The sequence below is a fragment of the Anser anser genome, assembly GCF_964211835.1.
Source record: "Anser anser genome assembly, chromosome: 5".
Classification (NCBI taxonomy): Eukaryota; Metazoa; Chordata; class Aves; order Anseriformes; family Anatidae; genus Anser; species Anser anser.
This window is the reverse complement of record NC_139725.1, coordinates 52,174,001-52,192,599: the sequence shown is the minus strand read 5'-3', so window position 1 is coordinate 52,192,599 and position 18,599 is coordinate 52,174,001.

Below are 18,599 nucleotides of genomic sequence, written 5' to 3'. Positions count from 1 at the left end.
CCAATATTTTTTGGGTTCTTTCTTCAACCTTACTTTGGGTAGTTTTGTTCTTGTTGTTGTTTGGCAACACCAAAGACAAAGTGTGCAATTCTGTTCAGAAACTGTCCCAGAGCTTCTGGTGATTTTTTTTCTTTTTTTCTTTTTCTCAATTCAGAAGTGTTATTGAGCAGAAAATGTGTTTTTGTTTGTTTGTTTGTTTTGTTTTACAGTTAGTGTCAAGTTTTGAGTGGCATAAACGTGATGAAAACATGACAAAGTGTGTGTAACAATAATCTCATCCAGACTGGTGCAGCCCTTGTGGTTTACACAAACTATGAAACTAACTGACACTGTTTTCTTCCAACATTATTAAAATACAATCCATAGAATAGATATTCACAGACTCATTATTTCCACAAGTTCAATATCAACTGGAAAGCATGTAGCCTTTGACTGAGATTTTTCAGGCAATAGTCTCCTATGTGGACAAGAATGTTTCCGAAATGATTTATTATCAGATTTAGTGCTAAAGATTATTTTGTGCTTTGCACTGGGGAGTTCTTCTGCAGGGCAAGGTTGCTCATATCAGCAACAGTTAGAACAGAAACATTCCTTACCCATTACCTGCATGTACAGAGCCTGAAGAGTTATTAGCTTCTAAATTTGCTTATTGTACAGAACGTTGCTTCGTTATGTTTGCCAACGAAGCAGCATTCAGCACTGTGCTAGCAGAATTTCCATTTTCTGAGGACTGGATTTGTGGATACTTGGCTTAAGTTGTGTTAATGTAGGCCAGATCTTGGCACCAGCCATGGAGAACTGGCCGTACCATCTCGGTCAAATACACCCTCACAGTCTGAAGAGATTCCTTTAGACTCGTGAGCTCCTCTATAGTGCTTTGGGGTACTATGTTGTAGTAAATATAGCACAGCTACAGGGAAAGGGTGGATTTTCTGGAGGATGTCATGTTCTAGAAGAAATGTGCAAGTTTATCTTAAGTCTTTCAGTTTTCTAAGTACTGACCCTGACAATGTACATGGTCTGTACTTGGTAGCAAATTGCATGTACAGCATTCATCGTTCATCTGTGTTCTGTATATTCCTTATGCCTCTTCCATATGGTAAAACATTAGATAATTTAACACTTCAAAAATCTCTGTGATGGCCAAAGTGTTATGTCACACAGAGCTGATAGTGCTCAGCAATCCTGGTGTAACCGGTAGGAGTTACGGTGTGACAGGAGTGCCCACCGTGCAACAGGCAGATACAGGTTCCCATCTCCCTTGAAGGATTTGTCCTTCCGCAGCACGTGCTCAGCTCCCTCTGATGAACACTGGGACAGGTTTACAGCTGCAGATGAATTCACATTCACCTGTTTTTGTTGTAGATTATCAGTGAAAAACTTTATAATGGATATGGGTGTATCCTTGGCATTAAGTCATATCTGTGACTGTTACTCTTTTCTGTTGCTTTTCTATTAGAAGTAGCTTATCCTTCTGTTGTTGTTTTTGCTTGGGCTGTCTCACTGGAGGCCAAGCAATAGCATGCTGCACCTGAGTCGTCATCTTTGGTGTACATCAGTGCCCATTTTTCTCATGAAGTTCCCAGAGAATATTTTCAAAAAACAGAACTTGCAGAGCCTGCAGGGACAGAAAAGTGTCTTGCTGTGAATCTGGATGGTGTAGGAGCTCAAACACTTCTCCGCTTTATTACAGGGTGAATTACCATCACATACAGTCACTTGGATTGTGTAGCAATTTGCTTCCAAAGCAATGCTCAGGATGTTATGCCTGAGCATCCCCCTTATACTGCTTGTCCTAAGAAAAGCTGGTAATGACACGTTTTTTAAAACCTCAGTTGAAAAACATGTTCACTTCATATCTACCCTCATAAGCATTGAGAAGAATTGGTTTCCAGGGCACAGTTTGCCTTTCTGACTTAAGTGTTCAAATAAAATCAATTTGCATGTACCCAAGCTAAAGACTGACACAACCCTATTGAAACAATTTATCATGCTACCTGCAAGTGATAGCTATGAAGTCATTAATATTTTCCTATTTCAGTAAAAAACATAGAAGAGAGCTTCAAAGTTTATAACAGTTGCAGATATGCTAGAGCTAGGCCTGAGGGAAAGAAAATTCCTTCTGCATAGTCTAGCTAGTTGTAGCCCTTTTATTTTCAAACTATCCTTCATCTTAAAATAGTGTTTTTCAGACACTTCAGTATCAGATAAATGTGCTACACTGATACCTGAGCCTGTAACAGCTTTTTTCAAGGGAGTTTTTCTCCTATCTGATGGTTTTGTCTAAATCTGGTGTATTTGGACTGGACACATGTAGGGCTTTTTGTCTCTATGGGGTGCAAAAGGAATGATTTCAGTGTGCAGGCCTCAGGCTCTCTTCAGAGCCTGTTTATAAAGCTTGCAACATCGAGTTGCGCTCGGTGAACTAGCTAAGGCTAGTTCTCTGTGGTCTGGGATTCGATCAATATATATCAAATTCTCAGAAAGCAGAAGTAGCCTTTTGAATAGATGATAAATAATCTTAGAAGTGAAAAAACGAAGAAAACCCTGTTTATTACGGTCGCTAGAGATCTATTTCTGCTCCTGCAAAGACTGCTTTGTGGGTAGCTGCAGTTTGAATGTATTTGCAATCACCAGTGCTAATGCTTGAGACCCATCTGGTTCTGGTCTGTCAGTGTCAGGGCTGCACTCAGCAGTGCTACAAATCATACAATAAACTTCAGATCTGGAAGTTCAGCAAAGCTCAAGTGAATTTGGTTTTGCATTTGCGCCATCGGTTTGAGTTCATGAACTTTTTTTTTTTTTGTTACTTACTCATTTCTTTCTTTAAAGGAAAATCTGATTAAGAGCAAACTAAATGTTTTGCATCTCAACGGAAATCTGTGTTACATCTGCAGCTGGGTGCCTGATAATAAAGACTGGTTAATAGATCTGTGCTAGCAATTGCTCTTACTGTGAACTCGCGTCATGGGAGTAAAATACCATGTTAGTGATTTTTTTGGTTTTTTTTTTTTTTCAATACCATTTTGACTGAGTAAATTAAATTCTTGTAGCAGAAGCACATTTACCATTGTAGCTGCATCTCCACTTGTGCCTTTGATTATAAAACGAACAAACAAACAAACAAACAAAAGAACACAAAAATCACCTTTCTCTAGCACTTTTGCTCTTACTATGAATGATCAAAAATAAGTATGTCTTTCCCTCTGCCAAGTCTTCCCCCCAGAAATTAGGATTTCTGATTTGGCTTTGGTGCTTTTAAAAAGTGTTATTGTTATGCTTTCCTATCTATCTCTATGTTTGCTTGCCCAGTAAGATGAGGTGTACATTTATTCTATGTTAAATGCACTGAGTCCCTCCATCATATGAATATTTCCTATCTCTCTTTGATGATGCAGATATCTTGATTGAAAACATGAAGGCCCATGTTCCTCTAACTAACTTCAGGCCTCTCAGTATGATGTGTAAGTTCATAACATCACCTCAGTGTTGCAGCTAACAGAGGGATGTTATGCACTATTTTTTTCTATTTCCCATCCATAAAAATTAAAAAACCTGGGATGATTCTACACTTCAGTTTAGTACCTGAAGGTAAGGGCCGTCCCTTCCAGGAAACAGGATAGAATAGCTGTCTATTCTATTCTATATATCTATTATATCTATCTATATATCTATTATCTATCTATCTATCTATATATTATCTATCTATCTATCTATCTATTATACATATATATCTATATATCTATATCTATATATCTATTCTATATATCCAGTCTATAAAAGACCGTGCACTGTTTCTTTCCATTCCCCTTTCCAAGGTTTGTCTTCTCCCTTCTCCTGTATTCTCCTACTTTATTTTGCTGATCCATGTTCCCACCTTTTGCTTTTCCATCCAATCAGAATATTTTTCCTGAGGGCTGTTGGAGTGTGCTCAGAGTTAAATAGTGTCAGTATAATCTTGTTCTACTTCAGATATGGGTAGTCATAAGGGCAGTTTTGATATTCTGTGATGGAAAGTTGCTCACCACTCCCTTGCACTGTTGGTTCTTGGCCATCTCCTATAGACTTGAGATTTTTTAAATGTTTTGATATTCTCCAGTGCAAGTTGCTCTGTCTGTGAAGAAAGGTCATGCAGTTCAGTCAGTCTGAGTGATTTGGAAAAAAATCCTCCAAAATCTGCAGGGTCTTCTCTGTATAGTCTGCCCATTCATGTCAGACACAGGGAATCTATGTGCCATAATGTTTATGTAAATGTAAATTTGAGGCAGGGCACCTCCAAGCTGGCAGTCTCTGGCTGCCAGAATGTTCCAGTGGCAATTTATGATCATCTCAACACAAATTAAGGAAAGCTGAGATTACTCCAAGTAAGAAGAATTTATGGATGGAGTTTAGTAATAGTGCCTTGCTAGAAAAAAATAAACAAGGCTCTATATTGAGAGATGAAAATAAGCCAGTTTTCATTAAGATGGTTTAATAAGACCGCTTGATTGAGCTGTTAGACTGCACCCACCTACAGTCAGGTTTTCCCATGCCACTGTGATACTACTCTTTCTGATACCCAAAAGCAGTATCTGTACCTGATTGTTGCTGATGTCTCCTGAGAAGCCAGGGCTGGTGCCATGTGCCCACAGAACTGGGGTGGCTTCTGAGTGCCCAGGAGCAGCCAGAGAAGGGGATGCACTCGTGAGCATAAGTGGTATGTGGCTTCCGATCAAAAGTCTGTCCAGACCTCTATTCTTTGCACAGCAGTGGTTGATGATGTTAAAGTAGAGAAGAAAATAAAAACAGTAAATATGTAGATAATTCTTCCCAACTTCAGCAGTCTAGGGATTTCCTAGATTGGACTATATATCTGTATAATCTTACTAAATAGCTTCAAATAAATCCAACCCCATGAATGAATCTAGTATGTACCAGGAGGAAAAATAATCATACATTGTAAATGTTTTTGACTTGAATTTGTTTCTAAGAACTCTCTAGACGGTTTTAGGGTTCTTTCTTTCTTTTCATTTACAATTCCTGCAATCAAAACTTACAGAAGGAACATTTTTATTTTGATAAATATTTTATTTTCTATGTGGGCAAATCTAAAACAATTCCTCTTAAACTTTATCTGTTATACTTTGTTGTCAAAGAAAGTGCATATTTTGTGCTGGGCATTTTGACATTAAGCGATGTCTGACTGGGCTGGAAAACACCATGGAAATCTCAGTTCAGGGTCTCAGTTTGAGGTCCCTGGTCGGATTGTTTGTTTTGACCACACTATCTGGTGCCTTTTGGAAAACTAAAGGTTATTTCTGCAGCATGGATGTAGTCAGACTAGGAAGCAAGGAATGGAATGGATAAGAGCAACAGCCCACATAGGGTTACTGAGGCTGTTCAGATGGACAGAGCTTGAGGACAGCTGTAATGGAAAGCATTCCTGAGTAATCAAAAGCCTCAAGCATGTTGTAATTTATAAAAAGCTCTTGTAAAAGTGAGCAACAGGCAAGATGCAGCTAGAGGAGTGTATACGTAAGCACCCATGTTTAAATTTTCCATTTAAAATTAGAACAGCAAGTCATGTGTTATGCATATCTGGGTCCAATAGAAATAAGGGACTTTTTATGAAGTCACATTGTTAACCTCAGAGCCCGCTGCTAAACTGATTGCATCCCAATGGACCATGTTGAACCACTTGAAGCTTTCCCTTAGCCTTTGTGCTCTGGAATGAAGAGCGAGAATTTGGGTAAGCAGATATGACTCTGGTACAATGTGGGTGGGCATGCTCCCACTGGCTGTTGATGGTTTTGTAAAGCCTAGCACCAGAAGTGATGTAGTTTCCACCTGGTCTCTCCAATGGATGCTGAGTTGGAAAACACATCCTTTCATGCAGTGCGTGATCTTGCATGTTTCTGTGACAACAATAATAAGATTTAATAAATGCTACTCTGTTGTACTAGATTGATAGATATTATAGATCGTTTCTCAAGGTGTGTTGCTGGTCTTACTTGTGTCTTGTATCTGACATCACCCCTGCAATGTGCAGTACAGCTTTGCCTGGATGCTCTGGAGGTATCATGGTAGCCACTTTTAGAGAGACTGTTGGGATGAATTAGCCAGTGTTACTCTTGTAAAAGTCTTTGAGTATGCCTAAACTGTGCTAGGATTAGTTTCTGACATATACAATTACCCAGAGATCTGGAGATTCTCTCTGTCCATTAGTGGATAGAAAGCTCTTTGCTTGGGAATTTCTCCTAGGAAATTAGAGAGTAATTTCCTAAATTCCCTAAAGAGAAAGCACTCTCCTGCTCTCTCATGCTTAGAAAATGACAATTATTGCAAAATTTTCTGCAAAACTAAATAGAGGCAGATGTGCCTTGGAGCAGCCACTGGCATGTGGGACCAGTTTTTAATACTAATATAGTGATTTGCATGCTGAATTCTGTTTCTCTTTACAAAGCTCAAAATAAAGCTCAGAATTATCAGAGTTTGAGTATTTGCAGTAATTCCTGGCATGTGCATTTGTGTATGTGCAGGGATTCACACAAGCTTCTTAATAGAAAAGGCTTTTTTGTGCCTCTGCCAAGCGGTCAGCCTTCTGCAGTGGCTCAGCTTACTGGATGCAAAGGCCTCCCAAATGTTGAGACAAAAATATTTCTGTTGGAACTGCTGAGGGCTTTCAACACCTGGTCTGAAGTGCTTAAGCATGAGCTGAGCTCTCTTCAGTGTCCTACACACTGCTAATGCCATGGGTACATTTTCCTGTTGTGTTGGTCTTGCTGAATTCACAGAGAGGTGGTGCTGGATCCTCTTGGTAGTCACTGCTGTTTTATAACTCTTTAGAAAAGGTACTAGAGTGCATGTCAGTTTGTTTGGGGTTGTCTCTGCCCCTGTCATGAATTCAAACTAATGAACATGAACACCACAACTCCCTGTTTCTGAGGCGTGTACTGGTACCAATAAACAGAGCAGAGTATATTAATTAGCCTTCAAAGCAGCAGGGAAAGAAATCCAGACGGACTAGCCAGCCTTCTCTATAGCCGACGAAGTATAAACAACACCCAGAGATGAGCGAGGTGATTTCAATGCCTTTGTTTATGGCCAAATTAAAAGCATGGGATAAATTCCAACTGCTGAGGCAAACAGCTCGGCAGGAAGGGTGTTTTGTCGCATGGTGGACCAGGGGACGTACACTTGTGAGAAAGGTATGCGCTTCCCCTTGCTTGTCCAGGCCCTGAGGAGCCTTGGAGTATTTATGGCAAGTACAAGGAAGTGCACAAAACAGTTTTCCCTCAATGTGGTTTTGTATTTTAATGAGTTTAAATATCTCATCAGCTCATATTTTCAAGTATCCTGAATGTTATTTATCACTGAAGCAAACACTCAAGGTTTCTCCCAGTATGATGAAGTCCGGAGCTCTCCTTGCTGACAGGAAATATCAGTGCTTGGTTATGAGAGGTGCCAGACAGCAAGCAGAGGAAATGACTGACCCCACCTCCCGCCTCCCCAAGTTTTTATACCACCCCAGGGCACTTCCTCTGGAAAAAGAGGTATTGCAGCAGGGGGATCAAAGAATCATAGAATGTCTCGGGTTGGAAGGGACCTCAAATATCATCTAGTTCCAATCCCCCTGCCATAGGCAGGGATGCCACCCACTAGATCAGGTTGCTCAGGGCCTCATCTAACCTGGTCTTGAACACCTCCAAGGATAGGGCATCCACAACCTGTCTGGGCAACCTGTTCCAGTGCCTTACCACCCTCTGAGTGAAAAATTTCCTTCTAACCTCTAATCTAAATCTCCCCTCTTTTAGTTTAAAACCGTCCCCCCTTGTCCTGTCAATATCTGATTGAGCAAAGAGTTGCTCAGTCAGACCCATAGGTTATCTAGGAAGGATAAAGGACAGTGGAGACTAGCTGCATTTGCTCAACTGTGAAATTCTCTGCTCGAAGGAGATATTTTTGATATATAGTTGAGGTATCCAGCTCCCTTGCTTCTTCCTTGCCCAGCTTTAGCATAGATGGTAAGATTGGGTCATGCTGTGGCATGTGGCTGCTTGTGAGTTATTTACAGCCAGCAGAATTTGTCCCCATATATGAGACCGTACCCAGCCAATTTAATTAACTGATACTCTGGCCAAATTCCTTCTTCCGGCAAGCAATTTATTAAGGAAATACTTAATTGTTCAGAAAAGCTAAACAGATTTTATTAGCATCAGAGCTTGCATTGGAAATGATGGAGAAATACCAGCATGAGTTTGAATTCTGTAGCATGTTTTTTAGCCTAGCTCCTCCTGGCATCAGAATTTTCTGGGATTTGTCTGCTTTTAAACAATGATCCTAAGAAAATGTGTTTGAATCTCAGCTTTCATAGATGAAATTCTTTCTGCTTGGGAAGACCTACAGACTTCTCCAGACTAGTGTGGGACCTAACTAATCCTTGGGGCAGTTCCAATCATATAATTATCCATGCTCAAAATTGCTTGGGCTGGAGTCTTTCCCAGGACAATTCTCATCTATGCCAACAAAATATTTCCTTAATTTGGGCAAACCCTCATTCAACTTGGTCAAAGGTCAACTCTACAAACATAGGGAACTTGAGCAGTGGCTTTCTGGGAAATTTTGGGAAAAAAACTAATGGCAGGATTTTAATGAAATTATAGAATTCAATAAATGTTTTTGGTGTGTTTAAAAAATTAAACTGACAGGTGTACCGTGTTCTTTGATAACGACAATCTATACTATTGCCATATAACAGTCTCTCAGAGCAAATTTTTTATAACATTATGTTGACTTCTTGTAATAATATTTGAAAAACATTTTGTCAACTTTCTTCTGGTTCAGAAGGTGATGAACATCATGATCCTTCCCAGACAGAGATATCCTTTTGGAAGTACCATATAAACAAGGGGAGACAATGTCTTGTTCAGAGAGCTCAAGTAAACAGGAGAGCCAGTGGGATGGGGGGGGACAGGATGAGAACCAAGTTCTCCAAGCACCCAGATTCTTGCCTCTGGCAGACCAAACTTCCTCTGTCTGTTTTCAGCACCTACTTAAAGAACAGTTTTCGTCACTGGTCCTTTCCCTAATATGGCTAAAGCTTTAAATACTGCAGTATACCATTGTATGATTTTTCCTGGGTTTCCTCCATGCTATTGAATTCCTTTTTCCATTACAAAGCCAGGACTAGATTGAGTGCTTACTTTCAGAAATACATCCCCAGAGGAAACAATTATGCTTTTCCTCTTGTTGGCCATCTGTCTCTCTGATAATTTGTTATGTTGTGGACTCAATTTATTTTTAGTTAATTCTGAGCTGTAGCATGTGGCTTTGTTGTCCTAACAGTTTTTTGCGCATTTCACAATAATTTACTCAGACATTTCCGCTTAGTCAAGTTCCTTACAGTCAACATCTATCTGAAGAAACTTGCCTTCCATTCCACTTGTGTCACCCTTAAAAAATATGCAGAAAGTGAGGGCAGAAATCACAGTCTTCTGTGAAATCTGATTATTTATGTATTTAATTATTAGTAATTTTCCTCTCATTGCTTGAAATTCTTACGGTCATGTTAGGGAAACGATAGTCACTTGTTTTAGGAGACCTTTTATGTAAATTTTATGAAAAAGATTTTTTTTTTTTAAAAAAAAACTTACAAGATAGATTGCAAAGTATATATCTTCTTCTTGTATTTTTTGGAATGTTATTAGTTAACTGCTGTTTTCCTGACTTAAATACTTGGGAGAAGGCAGATCTTGCGGCTTAATTAATCACAATCTTCTACTGATACTGGAATGCGTAAAAACTTCAGTTGTTGGGCATTTCTAGATACTTTTTTGTTTGTTTGTTTGTTTGTTTTGGAAGAGTAGCAGTTATGGCTCCATTAACTTTCAAATTAGTATTATTTTACCAATACACCACTCTAGTTTTCTAGATCTGGGAGATTTGGTCCTGGGCTAAGTTGTGCCTGTATCTGACACCTATAGAAACTGTAGAGATTCAACCTGGTCTCTCATTTCCTTAAGGAGTGCTCCAAACAGTAGGATGTATAGTATGATTTTGCAATATTCCTCAGGCAGACCACCTCCTATGTGAAGAATCATGTATTTTAATTTGTTTGAAACCTGTTTTATGCTAGTTTCATTTTTTGGTCCTTAGTTTTTGTGTTGGAAGAGATGGTGACCAGCTCATCCCTACTAAATCTCTCTGTGCCAGTCATAGCTTTGTAGATCACTATCAAATATAAATTGTCTTTTTATTTTTTTTCCAGATCTTCAGCTAGAGACCCTTAGTTTTATCAGATTTTTTCTGAAAACACAAACTTTTTTTACTCTCTCTTGTTGTCCTTTGCTGAACCTATTCAGATATCCTATCAGATAACAGAACAAGAAGTTTGCATGTATAAGGGAAAAATTGTGACAATTTAGGTATGACTGGCAGGCATCCTATAATGTAAATTGGAGTCTAAATACATAAAAAACAAACAAAAAAAAACCACACCAATTTTATTTGTCTCCCTTTTGTTTCTTACAAGGAGATGAGTTAAGCATTTGCACTTTGAAGCAACACAGAAAAAGCACTGTGTATAATTTAGGGACAAAATAAAAAGGAAAGGAAAAAAATAAAGATTGAATGTCCACTTAGGTATTTTATTATTATTATTTTTTTTTTTTAAAGTGAAACACCAGAAAGTGGAAACATTCTATTGTTGATATATACCTTGCTGAGACACAATATCACTCATTGAAAAGCAATGACCAAGGGTGGTGACAGGAAACATAAAACCAGCAAATATTTTTTAAGGTTCCCTGCTCCTGGGATGTACTGCTTTTAAAAATCCAGAACCAGAGAAGGACAATAGGCGTTTATGTATCAGCCAAGCAGTAGTTCTCATACGCTTATGCAGGGAACTTTCCCTTTGTTTTCTTCAGGGATGCAGGTTCACACAGCAAAGGAGGAAAAGTACTAGAAGGACCAGAGGGAGAGATTCACTCTCTTAACGTACCGGTTCAAAAAGGGAAAGTTGAGTCATCATTCTGCAAATGGAAATATTGACAAGGATCACACCAATACTAGGGGGTTAGAATTTTCAAACTCCCCTGGCTTTTGGCTTTGCTAAAGCATGATAACTTGGGTGACTAGAAATTGTTGCATTGTTTTTCTCCCAGGCTTTCACTTAGTCATCATCCTGCTGGTCATTTTCTTTGCTATATGTGAAATAAAGAGTCTGACTGAGCTTACTGTTAGTGGTCTAATTCAAAGACACTATTGGAGCCAATATTGTATTAGGCAGAATCATTTAAAATGTGTGTGAAACAGATGAGTAAGATTATCTTTTGGATGTTTACTGAAAATATTGCTCAATTTAGTGAAATTGATAAATGATGGTGTTATTTAAGTAACAGAAATTAAATTTTAATGCCTTTGTTTCCAAGGATTCTCAGCAGGTCTTGGAAATAACTTTCCTGCTTTTTTTTTTTTTTTTTAAGCTGCAGGAAAGAAAGGAAACTTTCAAGGTTGTGTTATGTTATAGACTTTCAAAAAGCCTTGACAGGAATTCTTAAAAGGATTCTAAAGCCAATGGATACTTCTATAATTTAACTTGAACTTGTGTATAAATAGGCCACAAATTTCCAAACAATGTTTCTCACCACCTACATTTTATGAATCTTTTCTGTAACTGAGTTTCATGTACTTAGGAAGAGTATTTTTTCAAAGCTACACTATGTGGCAAGTCATATCTAGGAGAAGAAATGAGCTACATTTTTATTTTAATATCTGTTTTAGGTTTGTAATTCATCTCTAAGCAACTAACAGAACTGTATCCTTTATGACTTAGGAAAAAGAATGGAGTAAGGGAGTGGTGTGTGTTTGTGTGGCTACTTTGAATTTCTCATATATTGATGGACAGATGGAATATGAGTAATTTTGTTTTTATAACCTATTAATAAACAGATTCATCATTCACTGATATGATGATAATGGTGAAATGATATAATGATTAGTTCATAGTAGATAAAGTAGCATTCCAGTAGTGAACTCTACTTCTAACTCAGGGCTATCGAATTGCATTAAACAGTATTTGTTATTGACAGAAAAGGAAGGAAAATAGTATAGTTATGGTTATGTCAGAGCTACTCATCTCCAAAACAAGAAAGGAGAAATATCAGTGTAGGCTATCATGTGAGCTTTGAAGTATTATTGATAACAAAAACCATACATAGCCTTCCTTGTGTCTCAACTTTGCAGCTGTTCAAGGAAACCAATGTACTTTTCCAGTGTCAAATTATCAGAAGAATGCAAGGTACTTGTAGTAGTGTGTACAGTGACATAATTTAAAGAAGATAGGAGAGAAGAGGCAGGGAAACAAATCAGCATAGAATAAAAATTCTTAGATATTGTAATGTGTTGAGGTAACTTCATAGGTCAGGGGAAAAAAGAACAGGAATGTCCATCACAGCTGGAAGCTTAAGCAGTAGAGGCTTAGAGGCTGTTTTTCCATGCAAGCAGATAAGGTTTTTGCCACTGATTTCATAGGGAAGAACACTTCTTAATACCTATGAATGTCTCAAATCCAAGTTAAATGTTCTTTAGCTCTTAAAGGAGCGAAACTAACGCACTGGCTGTGCAAGGTTTACACGTACTGGTATTTTGTAAATGACTATTACAGAAGGATTACTTAATTATCAATACAACAGAATTCTGCTATTTGGAAGAGCTTTCTTTCAGAAATTTCCTTTATTTCCCTGGAAGTCCAACCAAAGAAACTATGATGTCATCCTCTGACAGCCTAATAGATTGCACTAAACCAACTGAATCAACCAAACCCTATAGTTTGTGTAACAGACACTAAAATCTGTTACTTCAAAAACATGCTGTCTTGAATCTAATTATTAGAAAGGCTTCCAGCTTGAGAAGGTAACTCACATAAACAGTTATAAACAATATGTGAAAGAACAAACACGAGGCTAGATCTTGACAGTGACAGAAAGCAAACCAATCCTGTAGTTGTTTTACAGATTTTTTAATGAAGTTTAAGTACATAAATCATTCAACAGATAAGACTGATGCTTCAAAATGACTTGGATGGTTCCATAAAATGTTTGCTTTCTGAATTCTGTCATCAGTGTTTCCATCTTTTTAAGTTCTCATATCTCTGCTATGGAAGCTGTCTAACCAAGAATCTGGGATGACTTAAATTTGTTTTGGGACATTGCCCAAAGGATAGCTTGTGTGCTGGTCTCAGGCAGGCATCCCATGCTGTATGAACCATAGGGTTCATCTGTGAGGTTCAGAGCATCACTGGACAGAAATAATTAATATTTACAGACTAATTTCATGCCCTTTCTCTTTCCTTCTCCTTCTCCCCCTCAATATTCAGTTTCATTGGAGCACTTACCTAAATCTAGAGGAGAGCAGTTCAGGCTCCTCTTCTCCATGTGTGGCTGTGAACTCACACTTCTGAGGTGACAGCTGCACACACCGAGCTGTGGAATGCTATTTGCCATAGTCCCTTTTTAGCATTCAGCCCTAATTAAATATTAACTGGGTAAGAGACAGTGAATGTAAGTGGCCTAGCAGTTAGGACAGTCGGCTGGGAGAAGAGAAGCTGAGTCTTTCATTGTTCCTCTAATCAGTGATCTCCTACTTTAAGAAGGACAAGATGAAAAGCACCAATGTGCAGCTTTTCAGTCATGGTTTATTAACATAGCCACTGCAATTATTTCAAGTTTCCCACTAAATACTACCCAGATTTCCAGCTGAAGAATATGCATCTGAAAAAAAATTGAAAGGCATTTATGACTTCTAGTCAATTTTACCTATAGCAATAAGAGATGTGGACTGGATACTAACTTTTAGACATCTGCCCTGAGTTGAAGTGAGATTCAGAGAGGGAGACACTTCTTTTTGTATGAAAACAATGATTCACTTCAAATATCTAGAGCCAAGCAATAACTCTTTTTCAAGCCAATCAGGAGAAGAAGAACCACAGATGGCACAGTAGGAACCAATAAGACTGGGTATGATATGCAGAACTCTCCAGCTGACTTACCTTCTCATCCAGTGTCAAGATCTGATGCAGAAATGACTACATTTCTGTTGTTTAACCCGAACTGTTAACCACGTGGATCCTGTCATTAGCTGAATCTCAGGGTATGAGTTATGTTATTAAAATTCTCATCTGAAAACTTCAAGGTGATACAGTAATAATTAGTTCTTGGGTTGCATACCCAGCCTTGAGTGCTTGTCCTGGTTTTGGTTGGGATAGCCAAAAATTAATTTTCTTCATAGTAGCTGATTTGGTACCATGTTTTTGATTTAGGATGAAAATAATGCTGAAAATGCAATGATGTATTAGTTGTTGCTGAGCAGTGGTTACAGAGAGCCAAAGACTTTTCTACTGCTTATGCTGCACTGCTGATGAGAGGAAGGTTGTGGTACACAAGTTGTTGGGAGGGGATGCAGCAGGACAGCTGGCCCAAGCTCGCTGAAGAGATATCCTATGTCACATGGTGTCGTGCTGAACAATAAAACTGGGGTGAGTTGGCTGGGGAGGCTTCTGTTGCTCCATCGCTTTGGAACTGACTGGGTCTTGGTCAGCTGGTGCTGAGCAATTGCATCATACATCACTTGCCTTTTTTTTTTTTTGCTTGTTTGTTTTGGTTTTGTTTCTATTCTTTTCTTTCCTCATTTTTTTTCCCTCCTTCTTCCTTGTTAAACTGTCCTTATCTCAGCCCATGAGTTCTTGCACTTCTCTTTTCAATTCTCTCCCCCATCCCACTGGTGTGTGTGTGGGAGGCAAGTAAGTGAATGACTTTGTGGTGTTTAGCAGCCTGCCAGGTTAAAGCACAACAGTGCTTCCCATGTTCTGTGTCAAGATGGAAAGGATGAAGTCCTGACCATGTAGTCAAGCAAGACTAGGGAACATACTGTTCTCTCCCTAACCCAACAGTTCCCTGACATCCAAGCTAAAAAGTAACTGTGATGTGCTTTAATGAGCTCCCCAGTCTGGACAGGTGAGGGCCTGGAGTCTTCTGGCTGCAAAGTGTTTCTCAGCCCAGAAGCATTCTTTGTATGTCTATGCCAGGCAATGGAAACAAGGCTTGGTCAGAAGGATTTCACATAGGAGTTGGACAAGGAGCCTTTCATTGCTGTATGTTATGCTGAAGGTTATGGATTCCTGTGCTTGAACTGAATAAAATAAAAAATTAAAAATTCTAGAGAGGGAGAAGAGTTTTGAAGACTATTTGTACACTCTTCACAGAAAAGTGGAGACTTGAGATATCAATTCTGGCGGCTTTTCAGTACATTCTTATCACTGGAGAGAGCTGAATGCATTAGAAATAAATTAACATGATTGTAAGTATGCTACATAATGTGGCAGAAGAAAATGACTGCACTGACAAGATACTACACTGGATATGAAAATAAAGTCCTGTCTTGCAGCCCTTGGTCATGAAAAACTTGCAACATTACAAGGGAGGTGCATGAGGAATGAAAAGTGAACTCCACTGACCATATCCCAAGCATAAGTTATTCTATAGTCACTCTTGTCACTGAAGTGCCAGTCACAGAATTGCTCCTAGAGACTTGTAGCCTTTCCAGCAGGCCACAAAAAGCACAATCTATCCTTCAGGGGGTCAGTGGGAATAAAGCTTCTAGGCAAAATTTGCCTCTCTGAACTTGTTTTTTGGTTTTGTTTGCTTTGTTTGTTTTTTAATCTTGGTTTTGCAGTACACTTCTGTATGTGGTATGTGCATACAATAGACAATTGAGACCTGCAGTGCAGTAAAAATGAAAGTTTAGGGTTTTATTTATTTCCAGTTGTTGAATGGTTTTACGTTCCGGAAATCTAATGTGGCTAATATTGTGTGGTGGCATTTTCCCTGGCTTGTATTATGCCAGAGAGGAAATACTCAAGTAGATTAGGAGGGACGTTATGTCACTTCTATGCCAAATTTACTCTGCCTTTTTTGAAAAGCAATGCTTCAACACTTGATTTAACATTATTTTCTTCCAGTGATTCTTTCCTGTTGAATTGGACGTGTTACAATGGATGTCATGTACCACACAGATTTGAAGGATGAGCTTCCTATGTCTCTGGACTGAGTCATAGGGCTCATCTGCACAGATAAGCAAGGGTAGCCTACAAGCCGTAGTTATTCTGCACTAATTTCCAGGTCAGCTGTGTGTGCCCCACGTTGAAAGGACTCAGCCCATTTGCCATCCTTGGTCCCAGCCCAGTGCTGTGCCCAATCCTACCAGAAGCGCACAAGTTTCTCAACTGAGCAGCCCTTCTGTGGTTTTCTGCAGTGCTTGTGATGACTTCCTACAGTGCTCAAGTAATTGGTCGGTTTGAAGAAGAGCTTTTTAGACTCCTAAGTCATCTATTCTCTGCACAGCTGGTTTCTGAGACAGCTCTTGCCTGCTCAGCATGAATTAACACATGGTAAGGACACAAGCATTGAATGAAGAAGGGGTGGTTGTTGAGTGATAAAGTAAGGGTGGCTCACATCTAACATAAATCAGCTTTGCTGGGGGAGGCATTCATAACCCCTGAGCTTGAACATGAAAAAAAAACAAAAACAAACAAAACATTTTCTTCATAGAAGAGACACTAGATTATGAAGAAATTCAGTGTAATTTTGGTGCAGTGTTCTGTTTACTTATTGTTATGTTTAAAAGTTACTTCAATGGCAAGATTATAATGCAAGTTTTAGAATATGAAAGTATAATGTTGTTTACAACTACACTTCTACATTATACCATACAAAAATGCTCTGACTTGTCATAGTTATTTCATTTTGAAATTGGACAAAATATTGTGAGTTTTTTTTTTTTTGTACACATTTAGAATGGATTTCCTTTTCCAAATCTACCTGAAGGATAGGAAGTCTAGATTGTAATTGGAAGATGGAAAAAATCAGCTTTCATCTTAAGTACCATACAATCAGAAGAGAGGCAACTGGGACGACAACCTGAAGAATGAACTCTCACACCTTCTTCTACAAAGAAAGCAGGAAGGTAAGGAAAATTCTTACATGGTCATAGTCTGAGTTTGACTCTAAGAGACTCCAGTCAAGATGTATTTCAGAAGATGGGTCCCATCTGAAACAAAACCAAGCCAGTAAATAGTGAGCAGAAACTACAAGGGAAGTTTGCAAAGACAATAGAAACTAGAAAGGCTAAAGGAAACTTGTGTGGTTATATAGGCCATTAAAAAAGAAACACAAACAAAAGTGTGAGGCTTTCAAAGGAATTAATGGGTACTTTGATTTCCCAGAAAGTGAGAGAAATAAGTACTTTGTAAGTACCTTCTTTGCATTAGCTATTATCACAGAGGACTTTGAGGAATATTTACCCTAACCATTTTCTTTTCAAGTAATAAATGTTGCCAGAGATCAGAAGAGTTTGGGTATTAGCACAGAGTAAGAAATGATAGAGTAGAAAGATTAAAAAAAATAAAATCTGAGGTGCTTGGTAGAAGAGCTGATCTGCCAAGAAAACAGAACAGCTCTGTTTAAAGTTGCTCACTGCATTGGAGGCCCAGGGAATAGGTCACTTTACCTGTGCTTTAAGGAGCCACTTAAGACCAGTAGGCCTTGCATTTGTAGCCAACTAGCATTTATAGGCATAAAATCTTTGTGAGTCAAAATAGAAATTATAGGACAAACTTTTTCATAAAACAAGCATCCTTCTTTCCTTTAACATGCATGGATTATCTGAATACGTAAAGGAAAATTGAGATCCAGATGATCCGATATACTGAAATTACAAAGTGCAGCTTTGTAAACTATAATACAAACTTTGTGGATGATTTGCTTAGCTCAAGATGAAGCTGTAACAAGAAATACAAAGCAAAACTCAAGCTCCCATTTGATTGCAATGTTTCTTTTATCACAGCAGGCACTGAAATGGAAAGCAGGCTGTTTACAGAGGTACTCCATCAGTCCCAGTAAAAGCAGTATATATGCTGCAGTGAAGTCACAAATTTATTCCAAAATTAATTATTCTGTAGCCTTGATAAAACCATAACATAGCTTTTGACAAAGCAAAATATGGCAGATGAAACTGTATAGTGGGCAGGATGTCTTTGGGCTAAAAGACTGATTCTCCTTCTTAGTCTTTTTTCAAAAGAATTTACATTAGTGTACATTAGCATCCAGTTTGTTTATGTAGATGTATAGTTCCAAAATTCTGAGCAGGTTTTATTGATCTGAACACACATAGCTGAAGCTTTATTTTATTACATGACTGATGTTTTCCTCCTTGACTGCTCAACAGGACATTCTCTTCCATTTCTAAATTATTCTCATTTCTAATCATAGAATTCTAAAATGAACAGATATTTTATGATTCTGATAGAAAATAGAAATAGCAATAGAAAAGTGACTTATAATTAGATGTCACTGTAGCGTAGTAACTGCACTTCCTTGCATTCTGATGGGTAAAGTCTGGAATATGTTATGTGGCTAGATTGATAAAGACTGGGAATAGGAAAAAAAAAAAAATCATTTCTATGAAATCTTGTCAGACTCACTAGTAGGATTGGCATAGGCAGCTTTGTGATGTTCTGAGTTTGATTCATTCAAAGGTAAGTCAAATTGTTATTCAAAACTGTG